This window comes from Bufo bufo, chromosome 9 (assembly GCF_905171765.1).
Source record: "Bufo bufo chromosome 9, aBufBuf1.1, whole genome shotgun sequence".
Classification (NCBI taxonomy): domain Eukaryota; kingdom Metazoa; phylum Chordata; class Amphibia; order Anura; family Bufonidae; genus Bufo; species Bufo bufo.
The window spans coordinates 24,161,260-24,176,223 of record NC_053397.1 but is presented as its reverse complement, the minus strand read 5'-3'; positions in this window follow the sequence as shown (position 1 = coordinate 24,176,223).

Sequence of the window (14,964 nt, the reverse complement as noted above, 5' to 3'; positions counted from 1 at the left end):
TAGAAACTACCACAGACTGAAAGTGACTGCTGCATTCATGACCCCATGATGATCTCTTGTCTGCAGTGGTGTCTGATCAGTGTGTATATATACTCATAAGCACTTCCTACTTTGCTCTTGCTATATATATATATATGCTGTGAACTGTGAATAGTAATGCTTTCTAGTGCAATGTTTTGTTTTTTTCTAGTGTAATGCTTTAGTTTAAATGTCAGTTCTTGTTCCTCTGTCCATGGCATCTAGGATTGCTCCAAACAACATTTCATTGTATTGTACATTGTATTACATTGTATTGTACAGTGACAATAAAGGCATCTTATCTTCTCTTATCTGCAAGATGATCGCTAATGAAAAACGCTCGGTAGCAATCATCTGCCGAAAAATCTGCAGGTGTAATACAGCCTTTACGTTGTCTTTTATTATGTGCGATTTCTTTTTCTGCACTGGGCAAGTTATGTGAACAATCTTTGACTTTTGCTACCCCCTACCAGTACCAAGTCATTGACCCCTTGTTTAGCATCACGTACATGACTCAAACCATTTCCTTGCAAAACCACTGAGCTGCAAAAGCTTTGTGGTGGTATTACTAATAATTTGTGAAATTTACGTTTTATTTAACTTTTTTTTTATATTAGGTTCTGTTTACACTAACATCATGGCTTCTACTTTTACTGCATTCAGTGATCCACCTCGACTCGTCATGGGTCCAACACGAATCCTCTGTTTATAGCCCGAGTTGCCTTGTGCTCAAGCGCTCATTGCTTCTGGGTTCTGGCACCCCCCTGAGAGTGGGCACCCAGTGCGGACCACCCCTCTTCCCCCCCCACCCCAGTTCTTTTTACTGTACTAAGGTTTTGATATTTTTGACTTCTGTAGTGCTACTCAACTCCACCGCGAAAGGGAATCTGACGGACTCTACTACAAGTCAATGGGATCCAGTAAGAATGTTGAGATCCGAAGAAAAACAGATCCATCCTACCTGCTACTAAGAATGAAAGCCATAAACCCAGTGTGGACAGAGCCTTATAATGGTACTGTTAATGTGGGCAATACAATGGATTCTGAAGGGTCATACCGAAAAGGATCCATCGTGTCCAGCATGGATTCTGTAAAATGTAAGCCATGATATGTATTTGTGAACAGATCCTACCATTAAAGGTGTTTTTTTCCCCCAGAAAAGGCATTTATTATATCCTATACCCAGATGATAAATGTATAATTTACGCCACCCCACATCGGGGATGGTTGAGCATGCCCACTACCGCTGTGCATCTGAATGGAACGGCATTGAGCATGCCCAACCACTATGTTCACACTCTATTTTCTGGGTCATGATGCACTGGTTCCGAGACTCTTAATCTAGTGTTAAGCGGGGATCCCGGCAGTAGTGCCACCAATCGTCATAAATTTATCACCTATCCTGAGGATAACATGGGAACTCAGTTTTTCTACCAGTCCTTCCACCGTTCCAAGCTTTGGAAAATATACATGTACAGTACAGACCAAAAGTTTGGACACACCTTCTTATTCAAAGAGTTTTCTTTATTTTCATGACTATGAAGGCATCAAAACTATGAATTAACACATGTGGAATTATATACATAACAAACAAGTGTGAAACAACAGAAAATATGTCATATTCTAGGTTCTTCAAAGTAGCCACCTTTTGCTTTGATTACTGCTTTGCACACTCTTGGCATTCTCTTGATGAGCTTCAAGAGGTAGTCCCCTGAAATGGTCTTCCAACAGTCTTGAAGGAGTTCCCAGAGATGCTTAGCACTTGTTGGCCCTTTTGCCTTCACTCTGCGGTCCAGCTCACCCCAAACCATCTCGATTGGGTTCAGGTCCGGTGACTGTGGAGGCCAGGTCATCTGGCGCAGCACCCCATCACTCTCCTTCATGGTCAAATAGCCCTTACTTTCAAAGTTTTCCCAATTTTTCCGCTGACTGACTGACCTTCATTTCTTAAAGTAATGATGGCCACTCGTTTTTCTTTACTTAGCTGCTTTTTTCTTGCCATAATACAAATTCTAACAGTCTATTCAGTAGGACTATCAGCTGTGTATCCACCTGACTTCTCCTCAACGCCACTGATGGTCCCAACCCCATTTATAAGGCAAGAAATCCCACTTATTAAACCTGACAGGGCACACCTGTGAAGTGAAAACCATTTCAGGGGACTACCTCTTGAAGCTCATCAAGAGAATGCCAAGAGTGTGCAAAGCAGTAATTAAAGCAAAAGGTGGCTACTTTGAAGAACCTAGAATATGACATATTTTCTGTTGTTTCACACTTGTTTGTTATGTATATTAATTCATAGTTTTGATGCCTTCAGTGTGAATCTACAATTTTCATAGTCATGAAAATAAAGAAAACTCTTTGAATGAGAAGGTGTGTCCAAACTTTTGGTCTGTACTGTATATGTGCCATTGAAGGTCTACAGAATGCAATGATCTTCATGTGTTCCTTACATAGCTGAGCAGGGAAGATTCACAATTTTAGGGGGAACGTTTTGTCGCGCCCCCCTTTTATTCATTTCCTAGAACCGAATGACCTAAAAATATCAGTCCTATACTTGCTGCAGTATAAAGCGTTCCCTTAATTAAAGTTTAAACCTAATAGAGTAACATAAAGCCCAGACAATCTCGGCTTCGTTTCGGCAGAGCTTGTCATTTTCGGCTTTTGCCTCTTCATGCGTAAATAAAATCTGTCATTTCCATTTTGTTTTTATTTTTTGCTCTCCCGGTTATAAAAAAAAAATAAAAAATGTCTAATGAGAACTAAGACGCACAGAAAATCACCTTTACCACCATCTCCGAGTCATTTCGCAAAACGTATCCAATACCCAGCTCAATATAGAAGCAATCACTTCTAGTTATGAGAATGCAGAATTATGTTACATTACTCAGCGCAGCGGAAAGTTTATCTGTCTGCTCCTCATTGTAATAACAGCGGGAATTATTATCAGCGCCGACCTGGTGTTCGCACACCAAAGAAAATGAATTATTTCGAGGGAAACAAAGCCCAAAATGGATTTGAATAAAGCAGCATGGGGGGGGGTCTTAAGAAACTGGCATTAATACAGCTAAGAACATAGATCTTGTCTGTAATTTAAAGGGATTATCAAATGAATAATGTAAAAAATTAAATCATACTCTACATAATCTAGTAGCTGACAACATCTTTCTAACAAAACTAGGACCAGCCCTGTACCTCACATGGATCCAGAGATCTCCCCATTCACTGCTCCAATTTTTCTGCTAGATTTATTTCTCAGGGAGCGTGTCCTTTCTGCTGCAGCTGGTGGCAGTTGAAGGATTTGAACTGAGCGTGTGCCTCCGTCTCAGTGAGCAGGGCAGAGAAATTAGAAAAAGAGCAAACAGCAGGTGGCGCTATCATATGGATTTCATTGAATAACCTAGTAGCTTTAATACATTTTTTATTATATGCAATTATAAAAGAGCTGTGCTGTAGAAGGGACAGATAGTGTAGGGAATTGAATTTAATATTTTTGTCTGGCAGGGTTGGTGTTAGAGACCAAAAGTCCTTTTAAGGTCTATTGTTGTATCTGGCAGCAATATATATTTCTAGCGCAACCTGTGCTAAATAGCATGCAATTGCTGCAGACAGCGACATTACCTGCGCTAGATTTCCTGTGTAACGTCTGCGCAGCCTAAAAATATCTGTGACATCCAGTGTACTTTTTCCGTAGATGGTGTCCGCTGTGGACAGTGACATTATCTGCGCTACATCTCCTGTATAACGTTTGCGCATCCTAAAAATATCTGTGACATCCAGTGTACTTTTTCCGTAGACGCTGCAGACAGCGACATTATCTGCGCTACATCTCCTGTGTAACGCGTGCGCATGCTAAAAATATCTGTGACATCCAGTGTACTTTTTTCACGTAGACGGTGTCCGCTGCGGACAGTTACATTACCTGCGCTACATCTCCTGTATAGCGTTTGCACATCCAAAATATCAGTGACGTTCAGTTTAATTTATTTGCGCCTACACTTACAAAACCTGCGATACTGTACGTGTAACATACTTGCAAGCATATATACCATTTAATATGCAGTAAGGGACGGGGAATTGGCCGTGCTGCTGATGGTGCACGCAGAGGCCGTGGCCCTGGGAGCGGTGAAACTGTGCCTGCTGCCAGAGCACAAGAAACACACTCATCCACGATACCTAGCTTCATGTCCCAGTTTGCAGGGCGGCGCAGGACACCAATCTCGAAGTCAGGCCAGTGCGACCAGGAAGTCGGTTGGATTGCAGCAGATAATGCTTTCAGTCGGTTAAGCACCACCCTGTCTTCCACAAAGTCCAGTCTCAGTAGCCAAGAGTCTGGTCAACAGAATCCTCACCCTGATCCTCCTTCCTCCGCCAAGCCCGCTTGAAGAGGGACAAGAGGAGATCGTGTGCACTGATTCCCAAACTCTTGAGCATCCACAGTCACGAGAATATGACGGTGGGGAACGGCAAGCAATGAGTGTATCACGAGGTGGATGATGATGATAAGACACAGTTGCCAATAAGTCAACGGCAATTAGTATCTCAAAAGGTTGATGATGAGGATGAGACACAGTTGTCAATAAGTGAGGTTGTTGTTAGGTCAACAAGTCGGGAGGATAACCAGAGTGAGGAAGTGGAAGAGGAGGTGGTGAACGATGAAATCACTGACCCAACCTGGGAAGGTGGCAAGCCGAGTGAGAACAGCAGTACAGAGGGTGAGGGATCCGCAGCAAGAGGCAGTGGGGTGGCAAAAGGGAGAAGGTGGGCCACACCGAACAGGACCGCAACCAAAGCACCCCCTTGCGGCAATCTCCCTTGCAAGGGCTAGGTGTTCCACAGTCTGGCGCTTTTTTGAGGAAAGTGCGGACGATAAAAGAATTGTCATTTGCAACCTGTGCCGTACTAAAATGAGCAGGGGCATGAACACTAGCAACCTCACCACCACCAGCATGATCCGCCACATGGCATCAAAGCACCCTAATAGGTGGGCCGAACGCCTGGGTCCACAATCAGTGTCTGTGGGTCACAAAACTGCCTCCTCTTCCCCTGTGTTACATGTTGGCCAATCCCCTGTCCAAGACGCAGGCCCGGATGCCTCCCGCCATGCACCTGGACCTTCGTAAGCACCATCAGCTAGCACATCCACTGTGTCCCAGCACAGCGTACAGATGTCCATACCCCATGCCTTTACACGAAAGCGCAAATACCCAGCCACCCAACCACAGGCCATAGCACCTTTCCAAATTGCTGGCCCTGAAAATGTTGCCATTTAGGCTTGTGGACACTGAGGCTTTCCGCAGCCTGATGGCGGTGGCGGTCCCTCATTACTCAGTCCTCAGCCGCCACTATTTTTCCCGATGTGCAGTCCCCGCCTTACACCAGCATATGTCCCGTAACATCACCCGTGCCCTGACCAACGCAGTTATTGAGAATATCCACTTAAAGACTGACACATGGACAAGTGCTTGTGGCCAGGGACGCTACATTTCCCTGACGGCACACTGGGTGAACGTTGTGGCGGCTGGGAGCGAGTCGTACCCTGGGATGGCACAGGTGCTACCGACGCCAAGGATTGCGGGCCCTACTTCCATCAGAATTTCCACCACCACCTACATTACACCAATCCAACCGACTTCCTGGTCGCACTGGTGTGACTTCAAGAGTGGTGTCCTGCGCCGTCCTGCAAACTGGGACATGAAGCTAGGTATCCCTCCCTTCTCCACCTCCTCCACTTCCACCTCTGAATTCTCATCTTGCAGCACCAGTCAGCCATCAGTCAGTAGCTGGAAGCAGTGTAGCACTGCAGTGGGGAAGCGGCAACAGGCCGTGCTTAAACTAATATGTTTAGGTGACAAACAGCACACCGCCGCAGAGCTATGGCAGGGTATAAGGGACCAGACTGAGCTGTGGCTCTCGCCACTCAACCTACAACCAGGCATGGTTGTGTCTGATAATGGCCGTAACTTGGTGGCGGTTTTGGAGCTCGGCAAGCTCACACACATCCCATGCCTAGTCCACGTGTTCAACTTAGTGGTTCAGCGGTTTCTCAAAACCTACCCCAATTTGCCTGAGCTACTGGTGAAGGTGCGCCGCGTGTGTGCCCATTTTTGAAAGTCATCTGCAGCTGCCACCGATCTGGAAACGCTGCAGCAGCGCTTGCAATTGCCAGCTCACCGACTGTTGTGCGACGTGAGCACGCGCTGGAACTCCACGTTCCACATGTTGGCCAGACTTTGTGAGCAGTAGAGGGCAGTAGTAGAATACCAGCTGCAACATGGTCGTCGCCTTTCCAGTCGGCTTCCGCTCTTCACAAACGACGAGTGGGCATGGATGTCTGACCTCTGTGAGGTTTTACGCAACTTTGAGGAATCAACACAGATGGTGAGCGGCGATAACGCTATTATCAGCGTAACCATCCCACTACTGTGTCTACTGAAACGCTCGCTGCTCACAATTAAGGCGGAGACTTTGCATGTGGAAGAGGTGGAAATGGGGGAAGACAGTACACAGGGTGATAGCCAGACTACCCTCCGTTTGTTTTCTCAGCGCAAATTGGATGATGATGATGATGAGGAGGAGGGGCAGGAGACAGTTGCCTCCGCTACAGAGGGGAGTACCCACAGCAGGTTTATTCCATCTGTTCAGCGTGGATGGGCTGAAGAGGAGGAGGAGATTGAGAGTCATCCTCCCGATGAGGACAGCGAAGTCTTGCCTGTTGGGACTCTGGCACACATGGCTGACTTTATGTTATGCTGCCTTTCCTGTGACCCTCACGTTATACGCATTTTGGCCAACACCGATTACTGGTTGTTCACCCTTTTCGACCCCCGCTACAAAGAGAACTTCTCATCTCTCATTCCTCTGGTGGAGAGGACGAGCAAAATGGTGCAATACCAGAAGGTCCTTGTGCAAAAATTGCTCCAAAAATTTCCAGCTGACAACGCTGGCAGCAGAGTATGTAGTTTCTTGGGCAACCAAGGAGGGGAGACGAGGGGAACACACAGCAGTTCCAACAGAGGCAAGGCAATACTTTTCAAGGCCTGGGACAGTTTCATGACACCCCGCCAGCACCCTTACCCTGATGCACGGCCTAGTGTCACAAGGAGAGAAAAGTTGTAGAAGATGGTGAAGGAGTACGTAGCAGACCGTGTCAGCATCCTCAGTGATCCCTCTGTGCCTTACAACTTTTGGGTGTCCAAGCTGGACACGTGGCACGAACTGGCGCTCTACGCCTTGGAGGTGCTGGCCTGCCCTGCTGCCAGCGTTTTGTCAGAGCGGGTATTTAGTGCTGCTGGGGGCATAATAACTGATAAGCGCATCCGCCTGTCAACTGAAAATGCTGACAGGTTGATAAATGAACAGCTGACAGCTTATAAAAATGAACAAGGCCTGGATTGCCCCCGACTTCTCTACTCCACCAGAGGAAAGCGGCTGAACATGAAGGCACTTTAAATGTGGCTTTTATGGTGTATTGAATACACTGTATTCCTATGCACCCCTTCCACCACTAAAAAGGGTATATGGTTCAATCTTCCTTTTCTTGTCCTCCTCCTCCTCCATCATATCAACATGCTTATTATGGTGCCCTCGCTCCTAATGTTTTAGAGGGTCAGCTCAGCAGCAGGCCCTCAACCATAATTTTTTTGATGGTCAGCTCAGCAGCAGGCCCTCAAACATAATTTTTTCGATGGCCAGCTCAGCAGCAGGCACTCGTCCCTAATGTTTTAGAGGGTCAGATCAGCAGCAGGCACTAGCCGCTAATGTTTTAGAGAGTCAGCTCAGCAGCAGACCCTTACCCCTAATGTTTTAGATGGTCAGTTCAGCAGCTAGCCCTCGCCCATAATGTTTTAGATGGTCAGCTCAGCAGCAGGCCCTCGCCCCTAATGTTTTAGATGGTCAGCTCAGGAGCAGGCCCTCGCCCATAATGTTTTAGATGGTCATCTCAGCAGCAGGCCCCCACCCATAGTTTTTTTCATGGTGAGATCAGCAGCAGACCCTCGCCCCTAATGTTTTAGAGAGTCAGCTCACCAGAAGACCCTCAACCATAATTTTTTAGATGGTCAGATCAGCAGCAGGCCCTTGCCCCTAATGTTTTAGAGGGTCACCAGCAGGCCCTTGCTCATAATGTTTTTTGAGGGTCACCAGCAGGCCATCAATCATAATTTGTATGATGTAGGGTGTATATGATGCCCTCCTTTATGTGTAATAAAGGGTGTATTGGAGTGTCAGTTCCTTGTAATTTTTGGCAGCCCTTTCACTTAGTACATAGGCTTTATGAGTGTAGGAGTCCCACTACCTGAACAATTGTACCACAATGTGAATGAGGCCTTCCTTTATGTGATATAGAGGTTGTATCGGAGTGCCTCTTCCTTGTAATTTTTGGCAGCACTTGCACTTTATATACAAGTAAATATACAGGAAAGAATGTTTCCTAACAGTTTTTCCTCTAAAATCGATTTTATCTTCAGTTTGGTGTGTATTATTCTCAGTCTGTAAAAGCGGCCTACTACTCGGACAACATCGTTCCCAGCAGCGACCTGGGAGTCCAAGATGCATCCAGACATCCTCCCCATGCTGTTCCCAAACCATTTCAGTGGTGTTTCCATCAATTTCTGACCTTTTCATGTGAACCAGACACCCTCCCCTCTTCAGAGCAGGGGGTGCCTGGTTTAATGATCGGGTTCTCCCATTGACTTCCATTGTGCTCGGGTGCTCGGTCCAGCATCCGAGCATCCCGAGGTGTTCTACTCGAGCACCCGAGCACTTTGGTGCTCGACCAACACTAGTCCCCAGTGAGGTGAACATTGTTGTCTTCTCTGTATTCGTCACCCTTTGGAGACAGATGCATGACTGACAACTTAGGTAACATCTTGGCTGTTGGGTCAGTGTGTCGCTCCACAGTACAGGCAGGATTGAAGCCTTCACCAGGAGTCCTCCATACTTGAACCCGACCATCCTGGGATCCCAAATAGATCCTGGATTTATCACTAAAGACAATATGGTTCCAGTTCATAGCAATTCAGGTTTCTTGTCCAAGACAACATTGCAAACGAAGGCAACTGTGACTGGCTGTCCACGGCAGGACACATATCAACCGAATTTTCTCCATTCATTTCAATTGGGCAAGTACACTACCAACAGGTAAGCTACCCAAAAGTAGCCTCTGAGAACATTTTTTATAGGGTAGCGCTTTTACGCCCTCTTGTGGTGAGACCCAGTGTCTAATCAGACCACATCTGTAATCATTTACATATCTGCCTGAGACATAACTGTATACTGAGTTTTGTAGCAATCCGACATTTCTACTGTATCTAGGTGCGGTATTTTTTATTTTATTTTTGTCAATGAGTATATTTACAGATCTCTATCCTCATCCAGGCGCCGTCACTCGCAGCTGCACGAGAATTTCTGCTGCGGCAAAGACTCACAAGCGTAGCCTGGAATCCTGACATCACGCTTGGCAGAGCTAAGCAGGACGCGGCCAGGCATGATGTGGGTGAGTTACTGGAGAGTTTGTTGCAGAATAACACTGTGAGGAAAAGAGGATTGACTGCAACGTATAACAATTCTCGCAAGTAAAATTCTGGTAACCCGCGGTCTCGTATGTGATGCTTCATCTCATGCCTTGGTTTACTTCTCACTTAGATGTGAGGATGAGTCAGAGACTGTGCAGCAAAGTAACTGAACTGAGATCAGGTAGCAATCCGTATGCCAAATATTGGTATAAATATGTCAGAACGTGCACCAGATGAAGCCATACCACAATATACTGCATTTCTTTACCGTAGGTTTCTCCATATACTCCAGCCTTTAGATTTAATAGAACCACCATTTTCTGCATTTTCAATTTAAAGAGCATTTGTCCTGACTTATACATTGAGTTATCATTATGGGCAGGGCTGAAAACGTATTGGTCGTGGGTAAGACATGCCAAACCTGAACTATATTGTGCCTGGAGCCACGGGCGTGGGTAGGCCTGGAGAGGGCAAAAAGTCAAGGACACTATGTTGACTAGACCAATTAATTCATATTTTCCCAACACGCATGAACTATAACGCTAATGACTGAAAATCCTGAGAGATCTCCCTGTGTGGACTGGGAACGTACCTGCTGAAACAAGACGATTTCCAGCGCCCCGTTGATCGGGTAACATGAGCGGGGACCTGGTGTTTTGAGCTGACGATGTTGCCCCGATGTGGAATGAATGGCCCGAAATGACTCTTGAGTCGAACCCAAGACCTGCTGTCAGGGAGCGGATGAGGGACGTGAATTGGTTTAAGAGAGGGGCTTGTTCTTGGAGGGCAGGAGAGGACTGTCAGGAGGTGCTGTTTGCAACAGGGACATTGATTTATTGAGGATCTGGACTGGGCACCATTTATTCTGGGTGCGAAATATTTAACTTCCGTGGGCGGCCCTGTCTGATTTGTCTTGGTCAATGGGATACGGAGTATATAGTGGTTATTATGCCAAGACAGCTGTTCTACGCGGAGACAGCCGTGTCCCAGAGAGCTGCTAGTGAACTCCCCTAGCCGGGGGAAGCCATGGAAACATGGCCGCTTGAATTACCGCTGGAAAAAGGCCCAAAAGGGTTGCCGTCCAGTGCAGAAGACAATTCCCTGAACAACTCGCTGGACACTGGCCGTCTGCGGGCGGAAGCCTGCTTTGTATTTAATTGATTTTTATATTTAATATATCTTTGGAAGAGCGACCTGGGTTACTACGTATGACGTGGTGTTAGAGGCCTGCTGGCTCAATCCTGATGGCATTGGACGAAAGCTTCTGTTGGGAGAAACAGAAAGCTATGAACGCCAATATGTAAAATATTTCATCCCAACTGCCCTGAGTATAGAGAAGTCTAAACTATCGAACGCTTTCAACCCAGCTCTGTAATTCCTGGTCGTGTTTGGAGCTAACGACTGTCTTATGAGATGTTTCGCTGCTGAAACCGCCTTTACCCTTGTTGCGCGTTTCTTACCTTGTGGAGGCTTTGTCTGATTTGAGAACGATAGTGGCCGGAAGATACTTCTCGGAATCTGAGGGGAACATTAAGGAGACTGAATAACGTAGCCGTGGAAATCGGATCAGGACCACGAGACCCCTTGACCGTCCAGGAGCCCTCTAACTAAAGGCCGAGCCTGGATAGACTGAAGTGGGGTGTGGCAGCTTTAACATGACATATAGCGTGGTAACAGCAGCAGTTGGGCCTGACGGTCCAGTTGTCACCCAGACATTTAGCTTGTCCTGGGTGATCTAAGAGACAAGATTAATGGCATGGCATGCTATCGGCAGTAGCTGAACCTGGGCGGTCCCGGTGACATACGTCATTTAACATGGCCTGGACGATCCAGGTGACAGAGAAAGACATAGCTGGTAACTGCAGCGGCTGAACCTGGGCGATGCAGGTGACATGCAACATTTTATCATGGCCTGGACGATCCAGGTAACATACAACATTGAACTCGGCCTGGACGATCCAGGTGACATACAACATTGAACTCGGCCTGGACGATCCAGGTGACATACAACATTGAACTCGGCCTGGACGATCCAGGTGACATATGACATTTAACTCGGCCTGGACGATCCAGGTGACATACAAAGACATAGCTGGTAACGGCAGCGGCTGAACCTGGGCGATCCAGGTGACATGCAACATTTATCATGGCCTGGACGATCCAGGTAACATACAACATTGAACTCGGCCTGGACGATCCAGGAAAACATACAACATTGAACTCGGCCTGGACGATCCAGGTAACATACAACATTGGACTCGGCCTGGACGATCCAGGTAACATACAACATTGAACTCGGCCTGGACGATCCAGGTAACATACAACATTGAACTCGGCCTGGACGATCCAGGAAAACATACAACATTGAACTCGGCCTGGACGATCCAGGTAACATACAACATTGGACTCGGCCTGGACGATCCAGGTAACATACAACATTGAATTCGGCCTGGACGATCCAGGTAACATACAACATTGAACTCGGCCTGGACGATCCAGGTAACATACAACATTGGACTCGGCCTGGACGATCCAGGAAAACATACAACATTGAACTCGGCCTGGACGATCCAGGTAACATACAACATTGGACTCGGCCTGGACGATCCAGGTAACATACAACATTGAATTCGGCCTGGACGATCCAGGTAACATACAACATTGAACTCGGCCTGGACGATCCAGGTGACATATGACATTTAATCATGGCCTGGACGATCCAGGTAACATACAACATTGAACTCGGCCTGGACGATCCAGGTGACATACAACATTGAACTCGGCCTGGACGATCCAGGTGACAAACAACATTGAACTCGGCCCGGACGGTCCAGGCGAAAAACAAATGACAGAGCCGGTATTTGCAGCGGCTGAACTTCGGACGGACCGGATAACGTGCGGGCCTGTTTGAGACTGTTCACTCGTCACTGGCAAATCCTCCCGGCTAGGACATGTGTTGGAAGCGATGAGCCTATTACGTGCAATCGTGGACCCCTGGAACCTGCTGGCATTGTGAGGCCCCGCCTCCATATTATGAAGCAACCCATGCCCGCACGTTCCAAATGAACCTTAACCGACCCGTTGTGTTTGTCAAGTTAATAAGTATATATTTTGCAATATTGCCCCAGACACAGGCTGGGCGCCGGGCTGCCACTGCCCTACTTGCCGCCGGCACCCAATGTGCCCACTGCTTCTTACCTGTGCCGCCTCTGCTACATTGTGCATCTCTGTTTTTTTTTTTTTTTTGTTTGATTGACTCAATATTGTAACCGTGGAGGTAGGCAGAGGACCGCAAGATCTCCTGACGATCCAGGGGACTCCTAACTAGAGACTGAGCCTGAATAACCTGAAGGGACATGTGAAAGACTTAGCCTGGATAAACCTGATAACAAACCATGACATATAGCGTGGAATGAGCAGCAGCCGAACCTGGGCGACCCAGGTGACACATAACCTTCAAATTGACTTGGACGATCCAGGTAACGAGACAAATGACATTTTTGCATGTTGACTGAAATGGCTGAACCTGGTCGATCCAGGTGACGTGCAACATTTAACTCGTCCTGGGCGATCCAGTTAACACAGAAACATGAAACTTGGCCTGGACGATCCAGGTGACACACAACATTCAATTCGGCCTGGGCGAGCCAGGTGACAAGACAGTGACATGGTGTAGCCACAAGAGCGAGCTGAACCTGGGCGATCCAGGTGACATACAATACTTAACTCGGCCTGGCAATCCAGGTGACAATACTACTGGCATGTGGCAATTTAACCGCCTTCACTCTTCCCTGTTGACTCATGTTGAGGCCGCGCGCAAGTGGAGCCCTGAACCTGTTGACACTGCGACCCCCCTAACAACCACCGAATCCAGCGTGGCACAGCCTCCATGTCACGGCGCAGCCCCAGCCCAAAAACAACCCGAATGAGCCCTAATTCTTGCCAACAACACAGGCTGAGCTCTGGGGGTACCCGGCGCACACCCTGCTTCCACCTGTGACGCCTTTGCTAACCTGCGCAAGAAAATGATAGGGGTGCGTGCTCCGGAGGGAACGGTGAACATGTGTGGGAGGGAACGATCGGTGCTCTGCTGGAGTGCCTTGGGGAGGCGGGCGGAAGTGGGTGCGTTCCACCTTGGACCGCAGGACATTCGTGAGGGGAGCGCTGGTGCCGACCGTGAATATGCGGGAGCACCGGGCTCCAGGAACTTACCTGAGACGAAGACCTCTCTCAGGAACGAAGCACTGTGCAGCGAAGCGCACTAAAGAAAAACAGACGCCTCCGGAGGCCCGGCGGTCACGTGTGCGTTCTACCGTGAACCGCACGCCATTTGCGAGAAGGGGGACCGACCCGTGGCCGTAAGTATGCCGTGTGCAAGTACTTACCTGGTGACGGACCCGAAACACAAAGTATTGCACTATACCGTGTAGTGAACCGAACTTTGAAACGACCGTGGTGCTTGCATGTGACTGCAGGAAGATGTGGCTCCTCCCACGGAGGTAAGTGAGACACACCCCTGGTGGGTAGGAGTTACGGATATATATAGGGAACTTACGCCCTGCCCACAAATACAGGCTGATATCAGCCTTAATACTTATCATTATTTTATATTAAAAATGGTAGCATATTGTAGTTGCACACTGGCTGCTCACAATTGGCTGACACATGGTGTCACTCTTCAGCTTGTGCTGTGTTCACTGGGAACATGGGTAACAGTCAGCTTATTGTCATCAGAGGGCAGGATTAGAACGAAACATATTATAAAACTGGAGGAAGGAAAAATAGAATCACACCATAGACAACAGACAACTCTGCTCCTTCTGGGCAGAACTCAGCTCTTCATCCTGGAAACAGCTCAGCTCCTTCTTTCTTCTCCAGGGTACAACTGAGCTCTTCATCCTGGGGGCAGCCCAGCTCACCTGTCATCTCCTGGAGACAACTCAGCTCCTCCAAGGTTCAACTCAGCTCTTCATTCTGGAAACAGCTCAGCTCCACCTGCCTCCTCCTGGAGACAACTGAGCTCCTCCTGGGAACAACTCAGCTCTTCATCCTGGGGACAGCCCAGCTCACCTGTCTCCTCCTGGAGACAACTCAGCTCCTCCTGGGAACAACTCAGCTCTTCATCCTGGGGACAGCCCAGCTCACCTGTCTCCTCCTGGAGACAACTCAGCTCCTCCTGGGAACAACTCAGCTCTTCATCCTGGGGACAGCCCAGCTCACCTGTCTCCTCCTGGAAACAACTCAGCTCCTCCAAGGTTCAACTCAGCTCTTCATTCTGGAAACAGCTCAGCTCCACCTGCCTCCTCCTGGAGACAACTCAGCTCCTCCTGGGAACAACTCAGCTCTTCATCCTGGGGACAGCCCAGCTCACCTGTCTCCTCCTGGAGACAACTCAGCTCCTCCTGGGAACAACTCAGCTCTTCATCCTGGG